At 43.8% G+C, this 25940-nt stretch overlaps 1 long non-coding RNA gene across 1 annotated transcript in view; it reads right to left on the bottom strand.

Moving 5' to 3' along the window:
• Positions 1 to 761: 761 nt before the first annotated feature.
• LOC116742628 overlaps positions 762 to 25940 on the bottom strand; it is a 28391-nt gene continuing 3212 nt past the window's right edge. The window contains exons 2-3 of the long non-coding RNA XR_004346523.1: positions 16347 to 16503; positions 762 to 1495 (exon numbers count right to left, since the gene is read on the bottom strand). This is a non-coding gene — a long non-coding RNA (uncharacterized LOC116742628). The remainder of the gene's footprint in view (positions 1496 to 16346; positions 16504 to 25940) is intronic.

Here is a 25940-nt window from a genome sequence, read left to right on the forward strand (position 1 = left end):
TAGTGTCCTTCTTTGTCTCTTCTAATAGTCTTTATTTTAGTCTATTTTTTCTGAAATGAGAATTGCTACTCCAGCTTTCTTTTGATTTCCACTTGCATGGAATATCTTTTTCCATCCTCTCACTTTCAGTCTGTATGTGTCCCTAGGTCTGAAGTGTGTCTCTTGTAGACAGCATGTATATGGGTCTTGTTTTTGTATCCATTCAGCCAGTCTATGTTTTTTGGTTGTAGCATTTAATACATTTACATTTAAGATAATTATTGATATGTATGTTCCTATTACCATTTTCTTAATTGTTTTGGGTTGTTTTTGTAGGTCTTTTCCTTCTTTTGTATTTCCTGCCAGAGAAGTTCCTTTAGCATTTGTTGTAAAGCTGGTATAGTGGTGCTGAGTTCTCTTAACTTTTGCTTTTCTATAAAGGTTTTAATTTCTCTGTCGAATTTGAATGAGATCCTTGCTGGATAGAGTAATCTTGGTTGTAGGTTTTCCCCTTTCATCACTTTCAATATGTCCTGTCACTCCCTTCTGGCCTGCAGAGTTTCTGCTGAAAAATCAGCTGATAACCTTATGGGGATTCCTTTGCATGTTATTTTTTATTTTTCCCTTGCTGCTTTTAATATTTTTTCTTTGTATTTAATTTTTGTTAGTTTGATTAATATGTGTCTTAGTGTGTTTTTCCTAGGGTTTATCCTGTATGGGACTCTCTGTGCTTCCTGAACTTGGGTGACTATTTCCTTTCTGATGTTAGGGAAGTTTTCAACTATAATCTCTTCAAACTTTTTCTCAGACCCTTTCTTTTACTCTTCTTCTTCTGAGACCCCTATAATTCAAATGTTGGTGCATTTAGTGTTTTCCCATAGGTCTCCGAGATTGCCTTCAATTCTTTTCATTATTTTTTCTTTATTCTGTTCCTTGGCAGTTATTTCCACCATTTTGTCTTTCAGCTCACTTATTCGTTCCTCTGCCTCAGTTATTCTGTTATTGATTCCGTGTAGTGTATTTTTCATTTCATTTATCATGTCATTCATCTCTGTTTGTTTGTTCTTTAGTTCTTGTAGATCTTTGTTAAACATTTCTTGTATTTTCTCAATATGTGTTTCCATTCTATTTCCGAGATTCTGGATCACCTTTACTATCATTACTCTGAATTGTTTTTCAGGTAGACTGCCTATTTCCTCTGCATTTATTTGGTCTTGTAGGTTTTTACCGTGCTCCTTCATCTGTGACATTTTTTTGCCATCTCATTTTTCTTTTTAATGTGTGGTATTGTGTTCCTGTCTTACTCGTTGTTTGGCCTGAGGCTTCCAACACTGGAGTTTGTAGGCTGTTGGGTGGAGCTGGGTCTTGGTGCTGAGATGAGGACCTCTGTGATATCTCACTCCGATGAATATTCCCTGGAGTCTGAGTTTCTCTGATAGTCCAGTGGTTTCGACTTGGAGCTCCCACTGCAGGAGCTTCAGCCAGACACCTGGGTGGTGAACCAAGATCCCACAAGCTGTGTGGGGTGGCAAAAAAAAAAAAAAAAAAAAAAAGAATAACAAAGTAAAAAATAAAATTAGACTAGGAAACTAACAGATATGTAAGTAAGAATGTGAAAATAAAAATATAGATGAATCAACCAACCAATCAATCAACCACCAAAAGGTACATCAGTACCACAATAGTAAAAAAAAAAGAGGAGGGAAAAGAAAAAAAAGGTGGGGGGAAGGTCTTGGCTGTGGAGGGCGGGGCCTAAGCAATGGCGAGGTTTGGGGGGTGGGTGGGGCCAATGCTCAGGACCCACAGAGCTGGAAAAGGCCCTGGGGCCTGCGGGCAGTGGGGCTTAGGCCCAAGGAGCAGAAGGGGCTCAGGGTGCCCCCAACCCTGGTCTCAGAGGGCGGGGGACTCACCTGCGAGCCCAGCAGGCTTCCTGGTCTCCAGTGCTCGAGGCAGATACCCTCCTCTCCGCTTCTGCTCCTCCGGTCTGGGAGGGCCCCTCCCACCTGCCTCTCCTGATCTCCCTGGCTTCCCTCTTATGCCCCCAGGACCAATGCGGTGGGCGGCGGGGCTTGGAGGGCAGGGGACCCGCCTGGGAGCTCAGCAGCCCCCCTGGCCTGACTGGGCGGGGCTATACCCCTCTCCTGCTCCTCTTGGATGGCCCCTCCCGCCTGCCTCTCCTGACCTCCCCCACCTCAGGGACGCGGATCTTGCCTGGCCTCCACTCCTCCTCCCCCCTCAGTCCCCCTTATACCCTACTGGTTCACTTTGGGGTTCCTCCCGACTCCTTGGGGGTCAGAGTCTCCCCCCAGCGGCCAGCGGGCACCCTAACTGTGGGGAGAAGCTAACTCCGCATCTTCCCACACCGCCATCTTGACTCCACCCCTCTTTAACTTTTAAAGAAATCAAATTTAAAGATTAAAGAAAAGAAGGATGGGCTTCCCTGGTGGCACAGTGGTTGAGAGTCCGCCTGCCGATGCAGGGGACACGGGTTCGTGCCCCAGTCCGGGAAGGTCCCACACGCCGCGGAGCGGCTGGGCCCGTGAGCCATGGCCGCTGAGCCTGCGCGTCCGGAGCCTGTGCTCCGCAACGGGAGAGGCCACAGCAGTGAGAGGCCCGCGTACCGCAAAAAAGAAAAAATTAAAAAAAAGGATGAAACTACATGACTCAGAAAGCGTATGATCTATATACTAGAACTAAAATAAATCCATCAGTAATTGTGTATTAAATCCATGCTTGGCACACAGAGAGAAGAAAAAAAAGAATGTTTTGAAACTCAGATTGAACTAGTAAATTATTGAATGATTCACGGTAAGTTGACATCCCTAGCTGTTGCCTGGACACACACTCTTAATTAATAGTGACTATCCCCTCGTGACTCAGAAAACTTAAATGCAAACAGAATCAAACAAATATAGTCAATTTGAGGTTACACCTTCTCCTAAAAGATTGGTTACTTGTTTAAGACATCAATTCTCTGGCTATCATTTCCCCTTCCAGGGAAATTAATCCCTGCAGCAACCCCAGCCTGGTCTGCCCCTGCCACGGACCACTCACCAGTTGTTGACGCCCACACTGCTCACCCTTTCCTCACTCTCCTTTCTGGAAATTCTGTCCATCTCAAATGCTTCCTCCCTATGAAAACTTCTGAACCCCACGTCAGTCTGTGATTTCCTCAGATGTATGGGCTGCTGCCTACTCTTCTTGTCACCAAGCACCAGGAGATGCTTCACACCAGGTGCCCAGGGCGTGTTTCTTGAGGGAATCTCTCTGTTATCTAGTACAGGGAGGCTGTGTTTCTCTGACTGCTCTCTGCATTTTTATGGGGACATGCACATATTTCTCATCTTCTCTCACGGATTATAAGGTCTTACAGAGCAGCTCTATTTGTTCTTGTATTCACGTGTGCAGAAAGAAGCGGTCGGGGGAAGAGACAGGTGTGAAGCAGGTGGGGGCGGGGAGCCTGGTTGGTCAGAAGTCTCTTCTAGAAGGTGATGCCCAGCAACGAGTAAGACCCATGATTTGTGGTGAGGAGTTGGGATCTCCAGAGGCATCCAATAGACTGTAACCTTGTGTAGACATTCAGTTCGCCATTACATTTCCAGACTTGCAGAGAGCAGGTACCTTAATAAATATTTCTTATATGAACCAATAAATGAGACAAAAAGCAGCATGATTTGTAGAGAAAACTACAAGCCTTTCTGTGGTGCAGGCTGGAAGCAGTAAAATGATGTGACTTATGGGTCGGGTTCCCGTCAAGGAGGTGTTACCTGCTGGGAAACTGCCCTGCACCGAGAAAGGGCGCCGAGGACAGTGGCAGGGGCAGAGGGGGGGTTGCACTGATGACCTGAGACTTGTGCTAAGGCCAGAATCCAGCAGGTCTAGTCTGATAGTACCAAGAAGGGTCATAAAGCCGTTGCAACAGACCCAGCCTGAGAGTGGGTAGTTGGTTGGAGAGAAGGCAAGACATTTGAGAAAATCAGCACATTTTGATAATTGATTAGATATAGACAGAGAGGGGGGAGTGAAGTAAACAAGGATCATTTTTTAAAATTTTATTTTATTGACGTATACTTTGATTGACAATGTTGTGTTAATTTCTGCTGTACAGCAACGTGATTCAGTTATGCACATATATATATATTCTTTTTCATAATGGTTTATTACAGGATATTGAATAGAGTTCCCTGCGCTGTACAGTAAAGACCTTGTTGTTTATCCATCCTACATATAATAATTTGCATCTGCTAATCCCAAACTCCCAATCCATTTCTCCTCCACTCCATCCCCCTTGGCAACCACAAGTCTATTTTCCACGCCTGTGGGTCTAAAATGATGATCCTTTAAATGGTGGTTCCATTAAGTTAAGAGGATAGAAAGAGCAGCACTTTGATGGGGGAGTCTGGTGAGAGGTAAGAAGGAGCTGGCGAAAGAGACCTACGTGGGCTGGAGGCTGCAACAGTGAGCGCTGAATAAATGATTGCTGACTCGAATTAAATTATAAAGAAGCCAGATGTCCTTTACCTTTTCCCCATCTGTGAGTCTGAAACAGGCAAGTGCTGGATGCTAAGGCCAATGTGTGCCATTAAAATAAACCCTTTAGAGCAGGTTTTGATCAAATGAGTGATAGGATGCTGTGGGTACCACCTTTAAAGTAAATGTCAAGATATGTGCTTAATGGTAGCCACTTGACGGATCAGAGGGGAACGTTCTGCTTGGTACAGGCTCCCTGACTGCTTCAGAGCTCCTCGGAAGGGCAGCAGGTAACCAGTCAAAACCTGTCTGATGAGGGAAGCACGTGATTTTTATTGTCCTTGTACAGGGCAGCTAGACCGTTATTAAACTACAGACAGTCTCAATTTCCTTTTGGAGCCCCAGAAGACAGACTCATTAACTTTTTAAGAACTTTTTTCCTTTGTAACCTTCAGAGAAATGCCAGCAATGATCAAAAAGGTGAACCCACAGACCAAGCGATCTGAAGACAAACGCAACACCAAGAGCTTTTGGAAGCATATAGTTTACTGAAATTTAATATAAGAATTTAAATATATTTCTTTTTTAAATTGAAGTATAGTTGATTCACAATACAAAAGCTTGCTTTTGCCTAAGGAACGGCATCCCTCATCACTGCACGAAAGCCCTTCACCTCTGGCCTCTCTCCCACTGGTATTCCCACTCTCTAGCCAAGCCAAACCCCTCCACTTCCCTGTGCGTCCACGCCCTCTCCTGCTTTGACCCATTCTGCTCCCTGCGTGGAGAGTGCCTCCCCCCACCTTGCTGTGCCAGTTCAAGGAGCGGCTCCACATAGAATTTCTAGCCCTTCCGGTGGGTCCCTGCCTGGGGCTCCAACCACGCCCATGTCTTATTCCAGCGCTCATCACCATGCCTGTCTATTTGTCCGGGTCCCTGACGAGACTGTCAGCTCCTCCAGGAGGCAGCAGGGGAGTATGAATGAACGAATGAATAAACGAGCTCCAACACTGTACCTTCCTCTCATAGACCTGACTGCAGGAGCTGATCACGGTGAGAATTTCCACTGTCTCATCTAACCTGCACAGCTGTCCAGCGAGGTTGGCATTCTGATGGTGCCCATGTTAAGGATGAGGGAACGGAGGCTCAGAAATGTTCAGCGATTTGCCCAGGGTCCCGGCCCGTGAGGTCAGCGCTGGGACAGCTCCTGAGCCGGAAGCCGCGTCATTGTGCTTCTGCTCCCGGCTCACTCTGACCACCGGGTTGCTGTCTTCTTTCTACCTCGACTGGAATGTATGAAACAGTGACAGACGGCAAGGGGAAAGCAGCTGTTTTCAAGGCCAAAAAGTAGATTACAGATCATAAAAGTCAAATTGTAGGAGAGAGGCATTGACTCATTACATCCTTCTTGTACACAAAGTGTGCGTGTGGATCACCAGCAGTCATTCCCACCAGCGACACCTGAGGCAGAGCCAAGCATTACTCATGGTCTGTCGTGATTCGTCGGTTCGTGCTGCGCTGCGGACCTGTACCAGAGAGCGACGAAATATTCTGAGGGTCCAACGATCTGCTCGCTTGGCTTTAGCCGTTACTTATCTGAGTACTTTTCCAGCCCCACCTCTTTCTTCTCTCCTTTCTGAGACGAGGTGATGGGAATGTAAGGGCTGTAGTGCTTTTTTAACTTTTTTTTTTTAAACATCTTTATCGGAGTATAATTGCTTTACAATGGAGTGTTAGTTTCTGCTGTATAACAAAGTGAATCAGCTATACGTATACGTATATCCCCGTATCCCCTCTCTCTTGTGTCTCCCTCCCACCCTCCCTGCCCCACCCCTCTAGGTGGTCACAAAGCACGGAGCTGATCTCCCTGTGCTGTGTGGAGCTGTAGCTCTTATCCCACAGGGAGAAGGGCCCTGAGGCTCTGTTCATTTATTTATTTATTATTACTTAAAAAAAATTTTTAATGTTAATTTTTAATTTTTTAAAGTTTATTGGAGTATAGTTGATTTACAATGTTGTGTTGGTTTCAGGTGTACTGCAAAGTGATTCAGTTATACACATACATATATTCATTCTTTTTTAGATTCTTTCCTTTTAGATATACGTTATCATAGAATATTGAGTAGAGTTCCCTGTGCTATACAGTAGTTCCTTGTTGTTTATCTATCTTATATATAGTAGTGTATGTGTGTGTGTGTGTGTGTGTGTGTTCATCCCAAGATTCTGATTTACCACTCCCCTGTTTGTTTATTTTTCAACCTATTTTCTCTCTTTGTTCAGATGAGAAATTTTCTAATTTTCCATTTTACCGTGTACCGATTCTTTCCTTTGTCCCCTCCTGTCTGTTGTTGAGCCCATCAACAGAGCTTTTTATTTCCATTATTGTATTTATTTCAGTTTTAAAATTCCCATCGGGCTGCTTTGCTTTGCCGAGGCTTTCTGTTTTTCACTTATTTCAAGTGTTTTGTGATTGCTCACGGAATTATTTTTATCGCGGCTGCTTGTTTTTGTAGGCTGATTCTAATATCTCTGTCGCTGTGGTGCTGGCTTCCATTTACTGTCTTTTGTTCTTTCAGCTTGAGACCTTGTTCTTGGTGTGATGAGTAAGTTTCTATTGAAAGCTGGACATTTTTGTATTATATTATGAAACTCTGGATCTTATTTAAGCTTTGGGTTTTAGCTGTTTTTTTCTGACACTTCTCTGGCAAGAAAAGGGGGGGGTGCATCTCCTTGATACTGCCAGCAGAGGAAGAAGTCCAAACTCCCCATTTGGTCTCCCAAAGAGTTTGGGTCTCCTGGTTACTGCTGGGTCGGGCTGAAAGCCAAGTCTCCCCTCGTGGGGTCCAGGGACGCTGTGTTGGGGTCTCATGACCTGCACACAGTCACGAAAGTCCCTGGTTCTGTGGCGATGAGGGGTGCCCGGTCACAGGCTGGTGGGGACCAGGAAGCTGGGTTCCTCGTTTTCCTTTTCCTGCGGTGTTTGGCTAGAGTAGAATGATAATTGTCTAAAAGTTTCTGTCCTCAGAGATTACAGTTTTCCTTGTCCTTTGACTAGAGACAGCAGGTCTTTTACTTGGTGGGGCGGGGGGACTTTTTGGATCTGCACCTCTTGGTGTTTCCAGGTTGCCTGTTTCTTTGGCTCCACAGGTGAGGCAAGAAGAAAAGCCAGGGAACTGCCCTGTGCTCCTCAGGTCACCAGGTCCCTAGCTGGTCTGCTTGCTCTCTACATTTTTGAGTTTTCTTATGTATGCTTTATGTAACGTCCAAGGTTTTTAGTTATACTTAGTGGGAACAGTAGGGAAACGTACATCTACTCAATCTCGGAACTGGAATTTCCCCTCCCTGTGGACTTGAGCTCATTTCCTGCCCATGTAGGCTGGGATTCAAGGGTCATTTTACGGCTCAACCAGTCACAGGTTCTTTTAGTCTAGACTGTGGTTTCCTGGTAAAGTAGACCCTGGCAGGCACTGCCCAGACCTCCATCTAGAACTGAAGGACTGATTTTCCTGGTAACCGGGAATGATGCAGCAGTTAGCCCTCAGCATCAGTTAGCCCTGAGCTGCAGGGAGCTGCCTCGCCAAGGCTACGCCCCTTCCTAGTGCAGCCACGTCCCTACAGCCAGTGCAAGGGTACCAAGTCCTCCACCATCACGCCAGCTTCAGAGCCCCCATCAGCTGGCCGAAGCCACCACTGAGGCTATGTCGGAGCCGGGCTTGTCCTCTGTGAGTCCTGTTTCCTCCCTTCCCTTCCCCTGGGGTGGGGGGAAGGCAGGGCCTCCCTGTAAACTCAGAGTGTGCCTCTCAAGGAGCCCCACCTGTGGCTGGGAGCTGTACAGCCGTCTTTGAAATCTCAGAGGCTTTGTATCTATTTGATTCCAGTGACTTCTGTTTGCTGGTGACCACACCCACGGTTCTTGCAGAGTTGTAGCCAGACTGGTCGTAACCCATTGATTTCTTTCTCTTCACCCCCATGCCTCTCATGCCCAACTTCAAGGGGGACCTGAGTGGGTCCCAGTGGGGGACCTGCACTCTGAGTCATTCCTTACAATTTAGAGAACTCAGCGGGTCCTGCACCAGCAAGCCACGGCCCCCAGTGCCCGGGGAACAGGCTGCGTGGGCACAGCCCAGGGAGCTCCAGCTTGTGTGTGTCCAACAGGACTTCCCCCAAAATCCCCTCCAAACTTTGATTTGAGTCTTTCTTACTGGAGTTCAAATCTGTGAGGTCTTAAATTGACAAGACTTTTTTCAGAGTTTCAGATTTTTCTCTCCCCAGCCTGCTGAGAAACACTTTAATTACACCTATTAGTCATGGCCCTGAAATCATCTATCAGACACTAGGTGTCCCTTCAGTTTTCAAATAAAAGGTTACCTTTCCTGGGCAAGATCCTCCCTTGGACAGTTTTGTAATTATAAGTTGCACATTTTCAGAAGCTGCTGCTACAATACACTAAAACACTTATGGTAAAAGTAAAGAATAAATGTTCCTTTTTGTTTGTTTGTTTGTTTTTGTGGTACGCGGGCCTCTCACTGTCGTGGCCTCTCCCGTTGTGGAGCACAGGCTCCGGACGCGCAGGCTCAGCGGCCATGGCTCACGGGCCCAGCCGCTCCGCGGCATGTGGGATCCTCCCGGACCGGGGCACGAACCCGCGTCCCCTGCATCGGCAGGCGGACTCTCAACCACTGCGCCGCCAGGGAAGCCCGAGAATGAATGTTCCTTTTTTTTTTTTTTTTAATGTTTTATTTCAAAATGACATTTCTCTACTCTCCTATCAGATATTGATATTTATCAGAACTTATGTACTTATTTTTTGTCCTCTTTCTTTATTCTTAGAGTAGCCCCCCTTATCCACGGTTTCAGTCACCTGCAGTCAACCAGGGTCGGAAAATATTAAATGGAAAATTCCAGAAATAAACAATCCTTAAGTTTTGAATGGTGTGCCATTCTGAGTATGGGATGAAATCTCACACCATCAGCTCCATCCCACCTGAGACGTGAATCTTCTCTTTGTCCAGAGCGTCCTGCAGGTTACTCACTTAGTAGCCGCTGGGTGATCAGGTAGACTGTCCTGCGGTTGTGATCAACAGACCCTTATTTTACCTAATAATGGCCCCAAAGCACAAGAGGAATCATGCTGGCAATGCGAATATGAACAAATAGAAGCCGTAAAGTGCTTCCTTTAAGTGAAAAGGTGAAGGTTCATAAGGAAAGAAAAGAATTATATGCTGAAGTGGCTAAGATCTACGATAAGAATGACTATTCTGTGAAATTGTGAAGAAGGAAAAGGAAATTTGTCCTAGTCTTGCTGTAGCACCTCAAACTGCAAAACTTATAACCGTGGTACCTGACAAGGGCTTAGTTAAGGTGGGAAAGGCGTTAAATTTGTGCAGTAAGATACTTCAAAAGGGAGAGGCCACATTCAATTTTATTACAGGATATTGTTATCATTGTTCTATTTTATTATTAGTTATAGTTGTTAATCACTTACTGTTTCTAACTTATAAATTAAACTTTATCACAGGTATGTATGTATAGGAAAAGATACAGTATCAATATATAGAGGGTTCAGTACCATCCACTGTGTCTTGGAACAGATCCCATGCAGATAAGGGGGAGCTACCGCACATTTTTTTACAGCTCTTATTTTTACAGTTGCAGCTCTGTTATTTCATACTTACTTATATTTTCTCTTGCTTTTGTATTAACTATTTCCCAGCAACTATGAAAACAGAGCCACTTTGCTCTCTTAGCCGATTATAAAAATCACTTGCTGAGCTTATAAAAATGCAGACTCCTGGGATCCCTGCAGGTACAATGAAACAGACTTTTCACGGAGGAGCCTGGGAAGATATTTTAAACAAGCCTGTAGGTGAATCGTATCACCAAAGCGCAGAAAACTGATCTAAGTCAAAGTTAGTTTTATGTACTAATCGGTTAAACATCCCCAAAGGTTCCTCTCTTTCCCCAACCCTGATCAGACTTGGTGTGTGGACCGTGGTATGACTTTAGTATAACATAATATTTATCAATTGACCTATCTATCATCTATTTATCTGAGATTCATTTGAGTTGGAAACACTCTATAAACATCCACATTTACCCTTATTTGCTTTATTACTTGAATGTTTGCTTTCTAGAGAATTATGACGAAACAGCCTTTTATGAAAGATCTGTGCTATAGATTGAATGTTTGTGCCCCTTGAAAATGTATATGTTGAAACCTAGCCCCTAATGTGATGGTATGTGGAGGTGGGACCTTTGGGAGGTGCTGGGATTAGTGCCCTTACAAAGGAAGCTCTTGAGAGATCCCTCACCCTTCTGCCATGTGAGGTTACAGCGGACACTCGGCTTTGAACTGTATAAACCAGGAACTGGGCTCTCATCGGACACCGAAACTGCTGGCACTTCGATCTTGGACTTCCCAGCCACCAGACCAGTGAAAACTACATTTCTGTTGTTTATAAGCCACCTGGTATGTGGTGTTCTAATTTAAGCAGCCAAAACAGACAAAGACAACCTGCTTTGATTGATCCATTCGTTCAAAAAGTATAACTGGACAATTACTAGGGCTGTTCTAAACCCTATGGTTGGTTACACCAGTGGATGAGAGAGAGAAAGCCCTGCTTTCAGAAAGCCTACCATCAGCCATTGCATTTCTTATCTACTAACCCGAGTCACTCAAAGATAAGGGAAGAATGAGTGCATTTTGAATCGGAAGTGCATTCGGTCAGTTTGCCTTGGAATAATTTCATATTTTCTTAGGTGACAAGAATAAGTACGATCTAATAAATAATTTTAGTGAAGATAAACCAGGAGAAACTCAGCTTACCTTTCATGAAAGAAGTTAAGCAGATTTAAATTATTTTCCTGAGAGTGAGGGTTGTTAAACACCGAAGGGGTAATTAAAGAATAAGGTAAAACCTCCACTTACAAATGCATTCAGAAATTTTGATATTTCAGGCAAAAGCCTGAAATTTTCCTTCTATATCAGAGTACATGAAATCAAATATTTTCATCAAAATTTTATTAAGGCAAATCTCATTTTACCATTAAATTAGTAGCTCTATTCAAAAGTACCAACCTACTTCTGCTCTAATTTTTGGTTCACGGTCTACTGTATAAACATAAAAATAATGCTGACTAAAAATTAAAGTGAGAAAACTTAGACGTTGAAGTTATAGAAACCATTCTCCAAATTGATAGCAGACAGGATAAAAGTTGTATTTGCCACAGGGTTTTTTGTTTCTATGTGTTTTTTAATTTCAGCAAACAAACGAATGAAACCACAACCCATTGACTCTTGTCGACACCAATAATCCATAAATAATCTATTATAAGAATAGAAATGAGTTTTATCTGAGTCACACTGAGAACTATAGGCCCGGCAGACACAGATTCAAGAAGCACTTGAGGGCCTCCCTGGTGGCGCAGTGGTTGAGAGTCCGCCTGCCGATGCGGGGGTCACGGGTTCGTGCCCCCGTCCGGGAGGATCCCACGTGCCGCGGAGCGGCTTGGCCCGTGAGCCATGGCCGCTGAGCCTGCGCGTCCGGGGCCCGTGCTCCGCAACGGGAGAGGCCACAGCAGTGAGAGGCCCGTGTACCGCAAAAAAAAAAAAGAAGCACTTGAGCTGTGTTCCGCCCGACTACAAAACGGGGGGAGCTTACAAAGGCAGAACCCACAAAGTTACGTAAGTTTGTCGAGAATGAGGATGGGAGCTGGCAAGCAGCAAGGGTGCTTGTTAGGCAAGGATCGGGTGGGGTCTGAAGTGGCTGCACACTCAGGGGAGACCTGGAGACCCTGAGGTGGCAGCTGGCGGCTGTCCCCAGATAGTGCTCTGAAAACGGCTGGTGGTGTCCCGACTTTGACCCAGTTCAAAATTCAAGTTCTCAGTGATGCAGGAATGTGTCTGAAACCAATATTCACAGTGACAACTGGGCTCCATTTCCGATGCCTGAACCACGGTTACTCCATTTAGTGTTTGTTCATTTCATTTGACAAAAACGTGTGTCATATTCAGTGGAAAAGGAAATACGGAGTTGTGCGTGTGCTTCGTTTATAACAACGTCAGCGTGCAGGAGACTCAGTAAGCGCTCGTTGAAGGTATTAATGAATGACGTAGAAAATCCTCATGCCCGGGGGCAGAGATCAAAAGATCAGTATGTAACATGATCAGCTGTAGTAGGATTCTGGCCTTTTCCTCTTTCAGAGGCATCTTTAATTTGTATATTTTCAGCTCTTCCAGGTTTGAGTACAGCCAGCTGCCTAGTTCCTTTTTTTTCTTTTAATTTTTATTGGAGTATAGTTGATTTACAATGTTGTGTTACTTTCTGCTGTACAGCACCCATTTTGACGTATCAATGCATTCTTTTCTTTAATGCTTAAAGCAGACGTACAGTACATGTCTGACGGGCCAGGAGACCGGCTGTCCATTAGCATAAAGTTCAAGACAGATCACATACGAGCTAGAACGACTTCCCCATACCTCAAGGTGTGAACATTTCTCCCATCACTTTAGATACTTTCATCTTCAACATACTTGTCAGAAGTTAATAAATATGTTCGATATCAAAAGCTTTAAAAAGTTATATTTGCCATGAAAAATGTAAGTATTAAGAAAGCATTCTCCTTTTGAACTATGAACGCAGAATTTTTTTGTAGGCTTCTGCAGCCACTACACAGATGCATAATTAAGCAGAAGAAATGAAGACGCCTTGCTTGAAAAACCTTTGCCCTTGCCTGATCAGGCTTAAAGAATCACGGAATCGGGATTGTGTCCTCAGAGAGTAATCCACCTATGCTAAGTAGCTCCCATTTCTAGAACTTCACTAAGATTTCCATAAAAAGCATTATGGGAATTCTAATATTTATAAATATATAATGTAAATACATTTAATATTGTTATAGGTGCCCTGTATTGTCATGCAAGCATTTGTACAACTTGGAGATGGAAGAAAGCACCAGTTAAAAAAAAAAAAAGAAACACTATTTGCTACTAGTAAGATAAAAATAATTTAATGAGAGAATAAAGAGGGTGGGGAATGAAGGCTTTTTTCCCCTCCCTCAATTCTTTCTGGTACTTGGAACATGTGAAAATTCTATGAGTTTTGGGCCTCTTAAATTTAGTTGATTTCACCTATTTTTAAGATTTACTATTAAACTATTGCTGTAATTCCTGCTTTGTTGACTATTTAAACAACATGAATTGAGTTACTACCTCCTGAGAGGATACGGCGCCCGCTTTGACGGAATTTACAGTCTGGTCAGAAAGCCAGACGCGTAAACAAGTTAAGTAGGGTGAAGAGAGGATGGGGCAGTCAGAGAAGAAACATGACAGGAGACGGGCACGACCTGCTCCTGGCAGAGCAGTGACATCCTGGCCTCACGCGTTTATGCGTCGTGTTTCCCACCCAATGCCTTCTTTCATTCATATTCACTTATTCGGCACACGGTCTTCAGGAAGTGCCATGGGACGCTTACATCACAGAAACAAGAGGCATTTTTCTCGTCTCACACACACCCCTTATCTTCTTCAAAATTGTATTTCCAATGTGGCCTGTGCTACTTTAAACTGTTCTGGTATTTTTCACTCATAATTTGTGAAGAGGAGAGAATTAGAGGAATTATTTAGGTAGATCAAAAAAATATTTTCATATCTCTTTCCCAAATATTTCAGCATAGAATGTATAGGAGAATTATCTTAATTTGAGAGCAAAGGAAGTAAGAAGAGAAAAAGAAAACCCAAATGATTGGCCAGAGGAAACCCAGAAGAAATGCCCCACATAAGTGATTCAAACTACCACAAAGGCGTGACTCTCTCTCGAGTCCATCCGTGTGTGTCTATTCACCCGTACTACTTTTCCTCCAAATAAACACTTTACTTGTTTCACTAAAAAAAAAAAAAAAAAAAAAAAAAGGAAAAGAAAGAAAAGAAAAGAAAAAGAAAACCCCAGAGGTTAGTATTATACTAATTTTCTCAACCACATGTTGAGTGGCCCCATCTCACTCATGAGCTCTTACAATTCCTGCAGTGCACAGTGACAGAGAAGCACCGCGTAGTGTTTTCTGCTCAGCCCTCTCTGACCCCCCTCCCACCTTCTCCCCATGCTCTAGAGTGTGTGGGTCCAGGGACACTGACCTCTGTGGGCTGCATCCACAGCCCCCCTTGACCTCTGGCTTCCCACTGAGTTTGGCCAGTGGGATGCTGTGCAGAGGTCAGAGGACAGGAAGGGACTGAGGGGTGTTTACCGGGGTCTCCTCCCTGTGGAGCCAGGAGGTCCAGCTGCATCTTTCTCCCTTAGGGTGGTCCAGCTGCACGGCCCTGACCCTGAGACTGCTCTCTCTGTGTCCAGGAAACCCAGCCCTTGTTCATCCTTTCAGGCCCGTAGGAGGTGATGCCTCCTTCTTTTCCTCCACTGAGGTCAGCTGTAGGATACATTTTTTCTTACTTCTTACCAATTTTCCTAAACATCACCTACACCTTTCATGGTCCTCTTGTTAAGACTCCTCAAAGGACTTCTCAAACGGAGTGTGCCGTTTGATTACGGCTGGGCCTGGAACATACTCTAAAGTGTATCTCAACAAAAATCCCCGAGTGGCTGTCTGGAGTGTGCCTTGAGCAAACTTGAAGTGTAGACAGCTCCACTTCTTAGTTTTAAAGGGTTTCAAGTTAAAAGAATAGACTAATTACAATGGAGACATTCTATTTCCTAAGAATTACGGACTCATTACAAATTCATGTACTGGAGTTTATGTTTCAACTTCATTTTAATTTGAAATAAACTTTATTTAAAAGCTTTGCTAGGAAGATCATAAAATATGAATGTAAAAAGTTATTTCACACTACGCTAGCCGTGGTGACTATAACTGACCCATGTGAGAATGTCTGGCACGCAATAAACGCTTATTACATGAAGGATTCATTTGTGATACAGAAGTACAAATTCTAACTTAAGTTAAGTGAACGTGTCTACAAAAGAAAAAACTCTTCAGAAAATTAAATTTCATCAGAGAATTGAAAATGTGATATTTTAGAGAGGCTGCCTTATACCTGTACCTTATCGGCAGCTGCCCCTGGCCTGGTAAATGAAAAGAAAATGGACAGCTCAGCAGGAAGAGACAAGTGGGCACAGAGCAGCCCCTGGGTTTCTATGATGTCATCCCCTTGGTTTATCACAAACTGGCTTGAAGCAATCGGGATGCAAGACGGTTAGCATGTCACTAACATACTATCAAGAGCTATCGAGTACTATCAAGAAGTGAAATCTTAGAGGCTTCCCTGGTGGCGCAGTGGTTGAGAGTCCGCCTACCGATGCGGGGGGTGCGGGTTCGTGCCCCGGACCGGGAGGGTCCCGCGTGCCGCGGAGCGGCTGGGCCCGTGAGCCATGGCCGCTGAGCCTGCGCGTCCGGAGCCTGTGCTCCGCAACGGGAGAGGCCACAGCAGTGAGAGGCCTGCGTACCGCAAAAGAAAAGAACTGAAATTTTAAGTGTTAGCTGGTAAACAGAAGTGTCCGCAGTTTGGAAAAATATCTGGCAAAAGTTGGACAGCTTTACTGAATGCAACTTCAATGCTTTCTTGCATGATCTGTAATTTTTTAGTTCTAGGAATTTCCCCATGTATGACTTATTTATAAGGGTCCCTGGATATCATATTTTGCTTCCTGGCCTTCTACAGCAATAACTGAAGGGGAAAAGCAGTCTGGAGGAGTAATTAGGAGCAAGGGCTGGTGTGGTCTGGACTCTCCCACATCCGCTTACCACTTTGTGACCTTCAACCCATGCTCTCTACACCACAGTGTCCTCATCGGGAGGATGGGAGGTAATCACAGCACCAAGCTGAGACTCAGACGAGCTGACACAGGCAAACCTGGCACTTCACAAACATCCAATAAACCTAAGTGTCTTACCAGAATGAGTTTTCTGCCGCCGTCCCTCCAAGCACGCCCACTTTCCTTCCGGCTATCACAGGCAGCGACGTGAAAATATCCATCTTGGTTTTAATCGTCAGAAATGTAAGACTTCTTGTCAGACAGAGAAAGACAAATATCGTATGATATGCCGAATCTAAAAAAAAAATAATGATACAAATGAACTTATTTACAAAACAGAAACAGACTCACAGACTTAGAGAACAAACTTCTGGTTACCAGCTGGGAAGGGTCGGGGGGAGGGATAGTTAGGGAGTTTGGGATTGACATGTACACACGGCTACATTTAAAATGGATAACCAACAAGGGAATACTGGATAGCACAGGGAACTCTGCTCAATATTATGTAACAACCCAAATGGGAAATGAATAGATACGTGTATGAGTATAACTGAGTCACTTTGCTGCACACCTGAAACTAACACAACATTGTTAACCAACTAGACTCCAATATGAAATAAAAAGTTAAAAAAATATAAGACTTCTTGACCTTTTTTTTTTTTTTTTTTTTTTTTGGCGCTACGCGGGCCTCTCACTGTCGTGGCCTCTCCCGCTGCAGAGCACAGGCTCCGGACGCACAGGCCCAGCGGCCATGGCTCACGGGCCCAGCCGCTCTGGGGCACGTGGGATCTTCCCGGACCGGGGCACGAACCCGTGTCCCCTGCATCGACAGGCAGACTCTCAACCACTGCGCCACCAGGGAAGCCCTCTTGACCATTTTTTAACACGAGCTAGTCTTGAAACAAGTCGAACTTTAGAAAAAACATTTTACAGGATTTCTTGATTGCTTCCCTCGGGCACCTACAACGCAGGCGGGAAATGGGGGTGGGGGAGATCCTCCACGCACACGATGCTTTCCCAACGAAGCCGCTGCCAAGAGCGCTGGCTTCTCAGAACTTCTCGTGCAGTGTGGTCTCAGGGCACCAGGCCGTGGTGCCCAGAGCTTTTCCGGGGGCAGCTGAGGTGTGTGCCTGGCGCCGTCTCTGATTCTTCAGACCTGTGCAATGCTGGGAAGGGTCACCTGAGGAGAGCCTACCTAGGGAGCACGGCAGCAGAACTCTTTCAAATCACAGCAAAGAGGGAAAAAACACCCACGTTGCTTAGAGATGGTAAGTTCTGAGTAGTAGGTTACCATCCATATACAAGGGTTATCATGCCATCGTACACCTTTTCCAGTTCTCAGCATTATATCCTAAGTAGCTAAATAAGAATCTCCATGAATTATCAATATTACCTCTGTGTTTCTCACACAGGGCCATAAAAGAAAGCAGATGAATGATAACAGCCTTTGGTCTTTTATTAAAGTTCCGTGACCTTTAAGTGACAGAAACTCCAGCCACGCCTACATTGCCTGCAAGCCGAGCTGACAGCCAAGCCGTAAAAATGTCCAATCCTACAGGCAGCCTTGCATGTTACTAGGCTGGCCGAGGGTAACCATGGAGAAACATAGATAATGATGAACAGCCAGGACCACCTCTGAGTGCGTGCCGTACAGGCAGCACATAAACGGTTTGATTTGAGGGCATCCTTGCTTCAGTTTTCTCCACTACCCAGCTCAGTAGCCGAAAATCTGAAGACTTCCCTCGTGTCGAAACATCTTCTTTGAAATACCTGAAATGACAAGCATCACCTGCGAAGGTTCGTGATTCACTCAGTAGCATCCTTTGATACAGTAATTTCAGTTTATTGATTCTTCCATTAAACATTTATTGAGCACCTCCTGGGTGCTTGACAGTCAAAGTACAGAGATGAAGTCTCCGTTCACCTCTCTGAACCGGCCCCAAACAGTCCCAAAGGTAACTGTACCTGTCACAGACCATATGAACAATTCCTTACATTCAGTCGTCTGCCGCCGAAAATTCTGCTCCCTAAAGACTGCTGTAAAGTCAACACCCAGTGAGGATGAATCTCTCCTCCTCCATGATGGAACCGAACCAGCGACCAACCGGCAACCAGGTAGCTGGTTGTTCCTCCTGGAGAATTGTTCCCTGTTTTGGGCTAAACTATTTCTCTCTGCTGTTGGCAGATAAGGCCGCAGAGAGGGGGGTCAGCCTTGGCAAGGAGGAGTGTGTGTTGCTGAGCCCATGAATGGCATCCTTATCACCATGGATACTTTTCTCTCGTCCATGGAAAGGTCCTGTGGGGCTGTGGAAGGATGCTGACTGAAGCCACGGAGCGCCTCCTCGGCAGTGGATACCCTTGGACGAGTATCCACATGAGAGTGTGGTGGGCAGCCTCCTAGGATGGTTCCTGGGGGTCCTGCCTCTGGGTGTGTACGTCCTTGTGTGACGCCCTCCCCTTGAGTGGGGACTGGACCCAGTGACGTGCTTCGAGGAAATGAAATGTGGGAAACTGGTGACATGCCACCAACACGACGAGAAACTCCGCCTGCACACGTGCCCTGACGGAGAGGACGACCTGTCACGTGGCGAAGCGTGGGCCACGGCCAGCAGCCCGTGAGGGACTGAGGCTTCCAGATTCAGAGGCTGAGTCTTGCCCACAACCATGTTCCCTGGAGGTGGATCCTGTCCCAGAAGAGCTGTCACTTGAGCCAGCAGCTCTGACCCCTGATTGCAACCTTGCCAGCCCGTGAAGCAGGGGACCGGCTAAGCCATTACTGGATTGTTGTTCTGAGCCTCTAAGTTTTGGAGGGTAATTTGTTAGAGAGCAACACATAACTAATACAGACACAAACCCCATTTGAGAGATCTATCTACAGAGGTATGTGGATACCCCAAACTTCCCTGTCACTAGTCCTCCAATCCTGTCCTTTCTGTATCCCTTACCATGCATTCAGCCAATCCATTAGCTACTGCTCATGAACTGATGTAGATGAATATTTCCCATCATCTGTCAGACCAGAGAAGGCAGACCAATTTTCTTTCAAATAACATGAAAGGTGACAGAGATGTCAGAGTTAGGATTAAATTTTGCTATAATTTTGCTGAAACCCTACTGTCTGATTGTGCTGCAAATTATGAGATACAAACAAGGTCATTTCATGTTTAAGAGGCTGACATATAACGACCTTAAAGATGAAAGTTTATTTCACCTGTAAGAGGCTGATCAGAACTCATTCTCTGCCACTGTAAAGATGGACGTGATTTTGATATCTTCATCAAGTCATTTGTTTTCTCAGATATACGGATTAATGTCACAAGGGTTAATCCCTAAGAGGCTACTTTAGCTAGTCCCATATTTCTGGATGTTGGATAGGAGAAGATTCCTCAAATCTTTATTGTCTCCTTAGGGCTCTGTCCTAATCTCCAGGAATTATCTCGTGAAAACTTCACCAAGAACCTCTTCATCACAAATGTAACAAGTTCAAAATAATCCCTTACCTTCATCTCTCACATGCCACTTCCTTCATCTTCTAGTTCTTTCTGGTCAAAAGTTTTATTTTTCTTTTTCCCTATCATTGGTAGATGGTGCACCAACCTCCTGGTCTTCTGGACTAGGAATGTCAAAATTCTCTCTCCTCAAGGAAGAGCATGCACTTTCACGCCTCATTCTTTTGTTTGTTTGTGCTCTTTGACCAGGACTGTACATATCCACATCTTATCCTCATTATATCCTTCGGAAACCAGCTACAATGCCACCTCCTCAGCGACGCCCCCCCTGATTTCCCCTGGTCGGCAAGAACAATTCTTCTCATGGACTTCCACCAGACTTTGCCTCAGCACCACTTCGTCTTTATTTTGGTACTTTTATTTTGGTACTTTTATTTTGGTACTTTATTCTTCGCTGCATTTTCTTAGGTGTGTTCTGTAGAATGCTTGTCTCTTGGAAGCATCCACATAAAAAAGTGTTTTCAGGTAGTGAAAGTCTATAGAATTCTGCCTACTGCTGTTTGAATTTTCCTGAGTTACGTTAGCATACTAAGGATTCCGAGAGGACCTGCAATAAGAAACTTATTCGGCCTTTACTTCCTTGTTCTACCGTTTTTCACTTATGATCTATGACAAACTTGCAGAACTCTTTCGCCTTGTACAATAGCTGCTTTCTCGCTGTCCTATTTCCCAGTATCCTATACATCGCCTCATGCATTACGGTTCCTCAGTGATTGTTGTATATGCTGTGCATTCCTCCACACTCTGAGGCAGACAAATCTCAGACAACATTTTGGTGGTATTTTCTTCCAGCAAACTCTGCTAGAACTGGAACCAGGCCATCAGGAAGTAAAGGAAATAAATGATTCAGCTACAACCAGAGGGAGCTGACTGAGAAATCAGGACTGCTTGGGGCCACTATTAGTGAGAGAAGAGAGGAAGATGAATAAATAACACCACAGGACTTTAAATGGAACAATTATAAACCTTGGATGAAAGAAGACATAAAAACTTTAAGATTCACTATTCAAACTAAGCATTAGAGCATTCGTCCTATTGGATGAAGTGCCTGTGTGTCAGCCAGGTCACAGGGGCACCCAGCCTCCTGTGGCCGGTGGGTTCACACGCCAACCTGGGATAACGCCGAATTGGCCATGAGTCAGCGGGCAAGTGCCTTGTCCATGTAGGTACCACATTCCAGGACTTTAACTCTATTGTCATGTGAGTCTGTGTGCTACTGACCTGCCTTCCAATATGATTATGAGGAATCGTCCTCTTATGGACATATTGAATTAGTGTGGTACGTTTGTTACAACTGATGAACCAGTATCGAAAAATCATTATTAAAGTCCATAATTTACATCAGGCTTCACTCTTTGTCTGCTTTTCCCCCCAAGATTTGATTAATAAACTCGGTGACCACTTCGCCCCGATGACTGTTTCCTTTCGTGAATCTCTCAGCAGCATGACGCACAGAAATCAGATGTCATATCATGTTTAGTATAATCAAAAGCATTTCATTTTAAAACAGTGAAAACCAAGCAGCTCTAAGAAGATCTATCCCCGAACAATGAACACAGAAAAATGTTGCAACTTATTTTATTGTGGGAAATATCTTCCAAAGAACATCTGTGTAAACAAGCCAGCATCATGCATACACTCGTGCCCTCAGACTTGAGGCGCCAGGATCTTCAACACCCATCGCTCAGTCTCAGTGATGCTCTTGGCACACAGGGCTCCAACATGAAGACACATTTTGACCAATCTGTGTTTATTATCTTATCTTCCTAAGCTATAAAAGCAAACTGATACCAAGAGTGGTATTTGAGAAGAAAAGCATTTCCCTCTACCCTTTCTAGGTTGTTCTGGCTGGTCTAAGAATCAAATTGACGTGAGACAGATTAACAGGAGAAAACCAGATTTAATTACGTATATACAGGGGCCCCATAATATAAGGCCGCAGATGTGGCATCTGAGAGAGGAGAAGGGGGTGCCCAGGGGGGAATTCAGCAGGGAGAAGGCAGTTCACACGGAGCTGGGAAAGCAGATGTTTGGTGACAGATGCTTGCTGGGCCCCCAGGGACAGTGGGACACACAGAGGACTCTGGTCTCCCGGCCCTGTGCAGCTCCCCCCAGGCCCGACCTGTGTTCTTTGTAGATCTCCGGTGACAGTGCCCTTCCTGGACCAGGGCCTTTGTCTGAGTTCTTTAGGCAGTTAAGGGGCAGGTAAGAAGACAGACTTCCTATTGTATTACCTAGGATTTCCAGTACAATATTGAAAAAGAGTGGTGAGAGAGGACATCCTTGCTTTGTTCCCAATCTTAGGGGGAAAGCATGTAGCTTCTCATCATTAAATATGATGTTACCTGGAGGGAGGTTTTTTGGATAAATGTTCCTTATCAAGTTGACGTCCTCCACTATTCCTGCTGAGAGTTTTATCAGCATGAATGGGTGTTGGATTTGGTCAAATATTTTTGATGTTTCTATCGATAAGATATTTGCTTTTTCCTCATTAGTCTCTTGATGTGATAGAGTACATTAACTGATTTTCAAATGTTGAACCAAGCTTGTATACCTGGGATAAATCTGACATGGTCATGTTGTACAATACTCTTTATACATTGTTGGATTCAATTTGCTAATATTTTGTTGAGAATTTTCATCTATGTTTGTGAGACACATTGATCTGTTGTTTTCCTTCCTTACAATGTCTTTTCCTGGTTTTGGTATTAGGGTAATGCTATTCTCACAAGATGAGTTCTGAAGCGTTTTCTTTGTTTCTATTTTCTGAAAGAGGTGGTAGAGAATTAGTATCACTTCTATTGCTTTTGTGTTTTCAGTTTCATTGATTTTGACTCTGACTTTTATTGTTTCTTTCGTTCTGCTTACTTTGGATTTAATATGTTCCTTTTTATTTTTTTTCTACTTTCCTACAGTAGAAGTTTAGATTATTGATTTTAGATCTTTTTTCTTTTCTTTCGAATATACGCATTCCATGCAATTTCCCTCTCAGCTCTGCTTTCGCTGCATACTACAAATTTTGATAAGCTGTATTTTCATTTAGCTTAAAATATTTTAAAATTTGTCTTGAGACTTCTTCTTTGCCCCATGTGTTGCTTAAAAGTGTGTTGTTTAATCTCCAAATATTTTGGGATTTCCAGCAATCTGTTATTGATTTCTAGTATAATTCCATTTTGGCCCAAGAGAAAACTTTATATTGTTTCTGTTCTTTTAAATTAGTTAAGGTATGTCTTATGGCCCCAAATGTTTTCTGTTTGGGGGAATGTACCATGAGCTTGAGAAGAATATGTATTCTCCTGTTATTGGAGTAAGTATTCTGTAAGTGCTCATTAGATCTAGGTGACGAATGGTGCTGTTCAGTCCAACTATGTCTTCACTGATTTTCTGCTTGTTGGTTCTTCTGTCAATTACTGACACAGGGGTGCTGAAGTCTCCAAGTACAATAGTGGGTTAGCCTATTTCTCATTGTGGTTCTATTAGTCTTTGCTTCATGTATTTTGACTCTATTGTTAAGTGCTACACATCCAGGGTGGGTCTGTCTCCTTGGAGCGCTGTCTCCTCTATCTTTATGTGTTTTGTTTTGTTTTGTTTTTTGTGGTACACGGGCCTCTCACTGCTGTGGCCTCTCCCATTGCGGAGCACAGGCTCCAGACGCGCAGGCTCAGCGGCCATGGCTCATGGGCCCAGCCACTCCGCGGCATGTGGGATCTTCCCGGACCGGGGCACGAACCCGTGTCCCCTGCATCGGCAGGCGGACTCTCAACCACTGCGCCACCAGGGAAGCCCTCCTCTATCTTTATGTAATGCCGTTTCTTATTCCTGACAATCTAGCTGGGTCTGAAATCTGCCACGCCTGAAATTACCATTGCTATTCCAGATTTCTTTTGGTATATCTTTACCCATCCCTTTACTTAAATTTTTTTTTATTGTGGTAAAATATGTATTATATAAACATGACATTTTCTTTCTTTCTTTCTTTCTTTCTTTTTCCGCTGTGCTGTGCGGCTTGTGGGATCTTAGTTCCCCCGCTAGGGATCGAAGCCACACCCTCAGCAGTGGAAACACAGAGCCCTAACCATTGGACCACCAAGGAATTCCCTAAATATGACATTTTAACCATTTTAAGTAACCAATTCAGAGACATTAATTATATTCACAACATAGTGCAACCATCATCATTATCTATTTCAAAACCTTTTTTTTTTGTAGCCACGGTTTTTAATTTTTTCCAGTGTTATTGAGGTATAATTGACATATCACATTCTGTAACTTAAAGGTATACAACATGTTGATTCGTTACACATATATGGCAATGTGATTACCGGCATAATGTTAGCTAACACCTCCATTATGTCATACAATTACTGTATCTTCTTTTGCGTTGAGAGCACTGACATTTATTCTCTTAGCAACTTTTAAGTATATAGTGCAGAATCTATGATCAGTTGATAACAATACCATCTATCCCCAGAACTTATTATCTTCTAACTGGAAGTTTGTAATTTTTTTTTTTTTTTTTTTTTTTTTTTTGCGATACGCGGGCCTCTCACTGCTGTGGCCTCTCCCGTTGTGGAGCACAGGCTCCGGACGCGCAGGCCCAGCGGCCATGGCTCACGGGCCCAGCCGCTGCCGCGGCATGTGGGATCCTCCCGGACCGGGACACGAACCCATGTCCCCTGCATCGGCAGGCGGACTCCCAACCACTGCGCCACCAGGGAAGCCCAAGTTTGTACTTTTTGACCAATATCTCCCCATTTCCCCCTTTGCACAGCTCCTGGTAACCACCATTCTACTCTCTGCTTCTATGACTTCAGCTTTTTTAGATTCTCCTTATAAGTGAGAACACACAGTGTTTAATTTTCTCCATCTAATTTCACTTAGCCCAGTACACTCAAGGTCCATCGTGTGTTTGCAAATCATGGGATTTTTGTCTTTCTCATGCTGAATAATACTTCATTTTATATATATATATAAAATGTGTTTGTGCTTTAGGTGTCATATCCAAAAAAATCATTGATAAGACCCATGTCAAGGAGCCTCTTCTTATGTTTTCTTCTAGGATTTTTACAGCTTCACATCTTACATTTAAGTGTTTAATCCATTTTGAGTTAATTTTTGTTTGTGGTGTAAAATAGGGACCTAGTTTTATTCTTTTACATGTGAATATTCAGTTTTCTCAGCACCATTTATTGAAGAAACTATCTTTTTTCCACTGAGTGTCTATGTTCCCTTGTCCATTATTAGTTGACCATATGTGTGTGAGAGCCCAAGCTCTCAATTCTGTTCTATTGGTGTATGTGTCTGTTTTTATGCCAGTACCATACTGTTTTGATTATACAGTTTTGTAACATAGCTTGAAATCCGGAAGTATAGTACCTCCTGCTTTGCTCTTCTTTCCCAGGATTGCTTTGGCTATTTGTGATTCCATATGAACGTTAGGATTGCTGTTTCCACTTGTGTAAAAAATGCCATTGGAATCCTGATAGAGATTGCATTGAATCTATTGATGGCTTTGGGTAGTATGGACATTTTAATAAAATTAATTCTTCTAGAATATGAACACGAGATATTCATTTATTTGTGTCTTCTTCAAATTCGTTCATCAATGTCTTGTAGCTTTCAAGATCTTCCACCTCCTTGGTTAAGGTCTTTGTCTTTGAATTTCAGCAGTTTTATTACAATGTGTCTTGAGGAAAGTCTGTTTGGATTAAAATAATGGGGCGGTCTATTAGCTTTGTGGACTGCAATGTCCAAATCTCTCCCCAGGTTTGGGAAGTTCTCTGCCATTCTTTCTGTAAAGAACCTTTCTGCTCCCTTCATTCTCTTTTCTTCTGGAACTTCAATAATTCAGATACTAGTTTTTCTGATGGTGTCCCACAGATCATGTTGGCTTTCTTTACTCTCTTTCATTCTTAGTTTTCTCCTCAGACTGGGTTATTTCAAAGTTCCTATCCTCTATCTCACTGATTCTTCTATTTAGTGTCCTCTATTCCATTTTTCATTCCATTCATGAATTTTTCAGCTCCAGAATTTCTGTTGATTGCTTTTTATGGTTTTTATCTCTTTGTTAAATTTCAATCTTTTTGTTCACTTTTGACTGCATATTGTTTACTTGATTTCATTCGTCTTTCTCTGTTGTCTTGTAGGGCACGGAGTTTACTTAAAACAGCTATTTTGAGTTCTTTATCAAGTAAATCACAGATCTCCATGTCTTTGGGTTCAG

This window comes from Phocoena sinus, chromosome 17, assembly GCF_008692025.1.
Source record: "Phocoena sinus isolate mPhoSin1 chromosome 17, mPhoSin1.pri, whole genome shotgun sequence".
Taxonomy (NCBI): domain Eukaryota; kingdom Metazoa; phylum Chordata; class Mammalia; order Artiodactyla; family Phocoenidae; genus Phocoena; species Phocoena sinus.